This window comes from Saccostrea echinata, unplaced genomic scaffold (assembly GCF_033153115.1).
Source record: "Saccostrea echinata isolate AGI-Se365-2 ecotype Australia unplaced genomic scaffold, CSIRO_AGI_Sech_v1 ptg000015l, whole genome shotgun sequence".
In the NCBI taxonomy this organism is placed as follows: Eukaryota; Metazoa; Mollusca; class Bivalvia; order Ostreida; family Ostreidae; genus Saccostrea; species Saccostrea echinata.
In genome coordinates, this window is record NW_026889764.1 from 9,257,202 (window position 1) to 9,265,009 (window position 7,808).

General features: G+C 32.6%; 1 long non-coding RNA gene across 1 annotated transcript; it reads left to right on the forward strand.

Annotated features, from left to right (window-relative positions):
• Positions 1-49: 49 nt before the first annotated feature.
• Positions 50-1,002, forward strand: LOC133187821 (uncharacterized). Its single transcript, XR_009721254.1, has 2 exons — positions 50-172; positions 333-1,002. It is a non-coding gene; the product is annotated as an uncharacterized LOC133187821 (long non-coding RNA).
• Positions 1,003-7,808: the final 6,806 nt, after the last annotated feature.

The following is a 7,808-nucleotide window of genomic DNA, read 5'->3' on the forward strand; positions in this document are numbered from 1 at the left end:
GCAAAAATTCTATGTCATGTTACAGAATCTTTCTTAAATACAGGTATATGTCTGCACATCTGGCAATCTTAGGACATCACTGGATGGTTTTGTTAAAAAAGATTACAGAGTAAACACACACTTCCAGCATGAAGACCAGCCAGTTGCCTCACCTGTCCTGACATTGTTAAAGGTAAATGGTCCTTTCAGAAAAGGATCTGACAATGCAAAGGCTTGCTAATCAATTAAAGATTTCTATTTACTAATAGGTAATTAATTTGAATTTCTGTAGCTTAAAAATTTAATGATATGAATTAAAAAAAATATTTTAATCAAAATTATTTTTATTTCAGTACTTTGTGACAGTGAAAAGACATGGCTTTAAATTACTGTATCAGAGATCAATCCAGGTTATAAATCTGAGGAAAACAATAAAGCATCCACTTCGAGCTACTTATATCACTGCCTTAATAAGATGTCTGCATGTGTAACTAACAAAGGACAGTGACCAGTTGTAGCTATGATATCAGAGGGCATCCTGAAAAACACTCATCACTAAGAATAGAAAACTTCAAATGACTTTTGTATCAATCCTTTTGAATTTCATCTGGCTTGGAATTTCAGTAGCCTTTAGCATCCTTCAAGCATTTCATGAAGTACATGTACCAATTTGCAGGCATAAAATGTTTGAAACAGATTGCTTGTCCCAAATAAAAAAAAATAAATTCTCTGCCAATTAACAGTGTCATAAGCAGTTGATTGATATCACAGTTCCACTGGCATAGTATTTGTGGTTGAATGGTGCCATTTTTAAGAAAACTTTTCACAAAAACCATGAAAACATCAGATGGAAAGAAGCATCTACAAGAAAAACAGTTAACACTTTCTTGAATATTAACAATGATATATCATGCCCATTTACATCCTTTATATAAACTAATTAACCTAATCATAGAGAATTATGTACAAATATGTCATTTTGTGTATTTATAGTGTATTAAATTGATTTTACTAATTTATAAATATTTATGTTTTTCACAGTCATTAACATTTACAAATAGAAGTACATATAACATAAAAATATTACATGTTTAGTAGGATAACGTGAAATTGTTATACCACGAAAACCATCGCTGACCTCACCTCAGTCAGCAATGGTTTTAAGGGGTAAGAATTTTACATCACCCAAAATAAACAGGTAAATTTTAATATTTTTCTTGGCATAAAATGCATTTTAAAGAAAACATCAAGGTGAAACAAATGTGCAAACATTCTGCACAGTTAACATTTTTTATTACTGTATATACTGTTACCCGTAGTCATGCATTTTCAACCACTGGGATGTAATGTTTGGCATACAGTATGGTAATAGTACTTGTTAACAAATGTTTTTTAAACCAATCGAATTTGACTATTTAACATAAAAGTGTATCATAACAAATTTATCTAGCATAATGGTGCTGTAAGTAACCATGGAATGTGAGCTTGTGTGAACTTGATCCTGAATTATTAAGTTTTGAATATTGTAAAAAAGAATTGTGCAGCCTAAACTTTAACTTGTACCTGATTTAAATGGAGTTCTGTCATTAACAACTTGGAAGTTGGAAGTTGTCACACTCTTCATGAGTATAATAACTGGGGGATCTGCTTCATTTGCCGATACATGGATAACACATTCACTCAAAGCACTGTCCCTTTTTCAGTACCTTGTGCAGCCCTGTAATATATAATGACAAATGGAGAAAAATGCCTATTTCAAGAAAAAAAGTCTGTCTCATAATTGTAGGAGTATTGGAAAGGGGGGGGGGGGGGTCATGAAACTTGGCGGTTAATACAGTTTGTATGTGTAAATGAAAAAATGCCTTCTTCTTTGTAGAATAAAAAATGATTATTTTTTGAGTGTGTGTGACCATTTTATTTCCGAATAGACAGGGTAGCTTATAGCCTACAGAATGAGCTGACCATTTTTATTTATTGTAGTAATTAAATTAAAAAAAAAAAGAATGTGTTTTCTACAAAGATCATATGTTATAGATGTGGTATTCAACTTTGTATTCCCATGGTCGATGCATTTGGGTACATCTATTTTTTTTATTTGCTTTCAATGACATCGCATTCAATATCCCAAACTCATATATACCTGTCCAATACTCCAAATTATACCACTGTAAGCTAAATCAATGCTTTAAATTTATGAAACCAATCTGTAGATAAGCCTACCTTTTGAATACAGACGATTTTAGCATAAAAACGATTTAATTTTCCCTTTTTGCTTAAGTATGTTGGCTAATCTTGGCCCCCTCGGAATAGCTTGTGTTTACGTTAATAATGAAAAAATAAAGCAATTAAACGCTATTTACCTGCATCTATCAATCCACTTTCTCCTCTTCTTTGCAACAATCGGGGATCAAAACAAACTGCGATGCTTACAACTTAAGTAATCCATTGTCTCCAAGAACGCTCAGGTACCCGGGAGTTATAAAACGAAAGTGAAAGTCAACGAGACTTACAGACCCTTTGAATTTTCCTATAGTATACATGATAGATAAGTGTAATAAATATAATTTGTGAGCAAAACAAACAACAAATTCTACTGGGGTGCTTAAAACTAAATGCGAAGCTGTAATCCATTGTCTGCAAGAATGGTAAGTTATAAAACGAAAGTGAAAGTAAATGAGAATTAAAGGCTATAGTCTTGGGAGCAGTTGTTATTTCATAAATAATTTGAATAGGTGATATCACCTATTCGAATAAGTGATATCACCCATTCAAAATGATTAAGTGATATCACCTATTCGAAAAGGTGATATCTATGGAACGCCAAATTAACATATATTCAAATATTTGTACCTATCTTCAAATAATTGTACCTACATGTATCTTCAAATGAATTGTACCTATCTTCAAATGAATTGTACCTATCTTTAAATCAATTGTACCTATCTTCAAATGAATTAGAGAAAGGTATAATTCAATTATACCTATCTTTAATTCATTTGAAGATAGGTACAATTGATTTGAAGATAGGTACAAATGCAATGAATTGAAGATAGGTATAATTGATTTAAAGATAGGTACAATTGAATTGAACCTATCTTTAATTACTAAGATATTGGCAATAATAACTACTCCCTTCATTATACGTCATTTCCGTTAGGTCTACCGATCTCCGACATCTCTCGAGTATATATATTTTTCAGCTCACTTATTGACATACATGTGTATTTTAATAAGTATGTAATGCTTTTTGCACATTTTAACATATCTTTATTTCTCCTTTCATCCTCGTTGTCGTCGCTCTGTGTGTTCTGTGCGTTTCCCTCCATGTTCAATATTGTCTCCTAGGGAGCGTTCATTATTTTCAATAACACAAAATGAATTGAACCTAGGTATAATTGAATTGTACCTATCTTCAAATCCTTTGTGGACATGTTCTAATTGTACCTATCTTCAAATCAATTGTACCTATCTTCAAATCAATTGTACCTATCTTTAAATCAATTATACCTATCTTCAAATGAATTAGAGATAGGTATAATTGAATTGAACCTATCTTTAATTGAATTGAAGATAGGTGTAATTCCGTTAAAGATAGGTATAATTTATTTGTACCTAGGTATAATTATTTAGAGATAGGTATAACTATTTACACCTATCTTCAATTCAATTGTACCTATCTTTAATTCAATTGTACCTATCTTCAATTCATTTGAAGATAGGTACAATTATTTGAAGATAGGTACAAATATTTGAATATATGTTAATTTGGCATTCCATAGATATCACCTATTTGATTTGAATAGGTGATATCACCTATTCGAATAAGTGATATCACCTATTCAAAAGGAATAAGTGATATCACCTATTTGAATGGGTGATATCACCTATTCGAATAAGTGATATCACCTATTCGAATAAGTGATATCACCTATTCGAATAGGTGATATCACCAATTCAAATCAAATAGGTGATATCACCTATTCGAATAGGTGATATCACTTATTCGAATAAGTGATATCACCTATTCGAATAGGTGATATCACCTATTCAGAAGCTGAATAGGTGATATCACTTATTCGAATAGGTGATATCACCAATTGAATAGGTGATATCACCTATTCGAATAGGTGATATCACTTTTTGGCAGTAAATACCAAAACGGCGCCTCATAGGGAAGTGCTAACTGCAGATAAGATTAGATGTCAAGTCTGACCAGTTTTTGTGAGGGGGTCAAGATTGTGTCAAGATTGCAGATACATAGCTTCATGGATGTAGGAAATAAAAAAAAAATGAAATAGTTTTTTTCAAAAATTATGTTTAAAAAGATTGAGAGATTGATTGTATTTTGTTTAACGTCCCTCTCGAGAATTTTTCACTCATATGGAGACGCCACCACTTGCCGGTGGAGAGCTGCAAATTTTGTCCTATACTCGGCACTTACGGCCATTGAGCATTGAGGGATCTTTTTCGTGCCAGCACCTACTGCGACACGGGACCTCGGTTTATACGGTCTCATCCAAAGGACCGGTCTCCACGTCCCACAGTGGGATTCGAACCCGCGACGTAAGGATCAACTCCTTACTTCGCGACTCTAGAGCAGACGCTCTAACCACTTGTTTAAAAGAAATACAAGGTAAAGTATATATATATATATATATATATATATATATATATATATATATATATATATATATATATATATATATATATATATATATATATATATATATATATGCAATTCAGCATCATTTGTTGTGTTAAGAATAAACTTTATGCAGGTTTGTAAACCAACACCCCTTTTTAAAGAATAATAGTATATTCCCAGAATAAGTATCTTGTACATTTGTTAAAGCCAAATAAATAAAAAGTTCAGAACAACGACAGTGAATGAAAGTGAATATGTCTAACGGAAGAGAACACCAAGTTTCAGAACTGAATTATCAGGAGATATAAATAAGAAAATTAGTGTGTTGGAAAATTTACAAAAACTAAGATCTGAATTAGAGATCAAACTGAACAAACATGCTGGAAATCTATGAGTCATTGAATATCTTTTTTTGTCTTTGGACTGAGAAAAGAAAATGAGGAACACATCCAAGGTGATGTTCCACTGTCTGTCCAAGAAAAATCTCCAGCACTTAGTCCTTACATAAAAGTTCAGAGAAAAGATATGAATGAAAAATTCTTCTTGTGTGCAGAAGAATCTTTAAGAAGACTAGTAACATGATCAAAATTGTACTGTGAATTTAAAAATGAAGAACATGCATCAGAGAGGACATGTAATGTCAACAAAATTTCAATGTGAGGAGGAGGAGTGTAGGCATACCTTTCTATGGTCATCCTCTCCTTTTTTTGCCAAACAATGAATATTTGGTAAATGAACGCGTCAACCATTTTTTTATGCAGCGGGGTGCTTCCATCACACTACACTAGATTTGCTGATGGAGCAGGTATTGGGAAAATATCAAAACAGAATAGGAAAAAGTTTTTAATGAATCTAAAAAAAACATTCAAAAGGAGTATGAGGACTCAATATACACAGCAACTCTGGAGAAAGTGGCATCATATGAAGACCTGGAAAGCATAAATATTATGACTGGTGAACGTCATGGTTGGCGCAAAACGCCAAAGGTCCCAGCGTTATGGCTATTGTGGACAATACTCACAAAATTTTATCTTGTCAACACGTGACAAAATCTGATGACCAAGTGTCACAACGGAATGAAAAACTCGGAACAGAAAGAATCTACCAACATCTGAGAGATCAAAATGTAACTGAAGCAATCTATACTCATGACAGAAATTTGTCAATTAATAAATATATTCGTGAGGAATGCGAGTCTATAAATCAAAACGACACCTGGCATGCTGTTAAATCAGTTAAATTTTCTTTGAAAAAAATATCTTCTGGACCAGCATATCTTGAGGGAAAAACCTGATCATCTCAACTTGGTGACAAAGTGGAGCCAGTGTGCACTCACTTTCACTGGGCCATAAGAAATTGTGACGAAGATACCTCAAAACTTCAAACACTTCTATTGAACATAGTAGAACATTAGAAGAACAATCACTCAAATTGTCATTCGTCCTCCAGGTTCAAAATGGATCCAAACTATGAAATATCTCAAAAAGTCATTTCTTACCCATTTGCCGAAAAGTTGTTGGTAGGGGGTCATAAAAATTATCTTGTTTATAAGCATCCCCAGGATTACATTTTATGTCACCTTCTACGTTGAAAGCTTCAACAATGTAGTGAATGTATACCAGGACATAAAGATATCGTTTTACCAGGACAAAAGGATATCGTTTTCTGATGACATGTACAGAGCAAGATCTAATTTGGCTGTATGTCATTCGAATGGAAACCAAATCAAAGAATGCCTAGAAGTGATAAGGGTTAAAAGAACTACAAAAAAAATTTAAGAAAAATATTTGAAAGCGATATGTAAATAGTGTCTACAAAGCTAAAAGAAGAAACTGATATTATTGCTTTAATTGAACAAGACATGTGTCAATATCCCAAAAACGTTAGAATTTTTTTATGAAATTCCTTAATTAATTAAAGAGATTGAAGCTTTTGTCCTGTGATTATCTGCAAAAAAGGTAATTGTTTATTCACTGTATATATATATATATATATATATATATATATATATATATATATATATATATATATATATATATGTTTATAAGTAAATGTTTTATAATTAATCTTGAATAATTAGATTCACAGTACGTGCACACAGATTTCGATTGTTTATTTATTGACATACAAAATGGAATGGAATTCCCACTGTCGGTTATTTGTAAACAAAGCTAACTCAGCTTAGTGCCGTTCTTATCAGCAGCACTGACAGTGATGGAGATATTAGCACCGCCTATTTATCAGGTGGCAAAAAATCTAGGTCGTCCCCAGCCTTTAAACCTGGTCCAGTAAATTTCTTATTATTCTGTACTCCGTCCAATTAGTTACCTGTAGGTGTCTAATAAGATTCAACTTATTGGACAGCTACAGGTAACATTGAAATAAAAACAAAAGTCGACGCAGACAAAAAAAACCAGAATTGAAAAGGCTTTGATATATCATACAATTTACTATGAGTAATGTAGAAAACTTAGCATCGTAAATTATAGATATTTCACAAGATAATTCTATTGAACTTTGCATGAATAATCCACGGTGAACTGAATGTCTCACAGGAAATGTAGAGGAATCCGTGGCACCGATTTTAAATTCCATTAAATCACCGTTCATTACTCTTTGTTTCACATTGTTTGATACATGTTACATTCACAGAATCGTGGGAACACAGAAGAAGAATCAGATGCATGTGTTACCTTGCACATATCCTTAAAGCATTTTAACGTAGTTATTACATTTTTTCTTCCTTTAACTATTTCGCTTACCAAATTTCAATTGAATCGAATTCTGTGATATAAGCCTGTATTTTCGTTAGGTAATGTGAACATATGCCCTTCCAGTCTTTCGTTGTTTGAGCGAGTGTCTGTCGTTGCTTTTAAGGAGTGACTGGAGTAAACTCCTTCAAAACTTGCGCACAATCCAGAAACTGTTTGTTGCATATTTAAAAAGAAAAAAATCATAAATAATCTCCCAATTTCACACTAGGAAAAAAAATCAAGCTTCAAGAGTGGTTGGAGTAAAATCTTTCGAATTCTGTTGTTTTGCACAATCGGAAACTGTTTCTTGCAAACTCCGAAACATATGAACATCTCCGGATTTCTCGGAAGACAACTTCAAGATTTAGCTTGCGTTTAACATTTGGTTTTCTTTATGACACTGTCAAGAATACTTGAACCTGAAGAAGTCG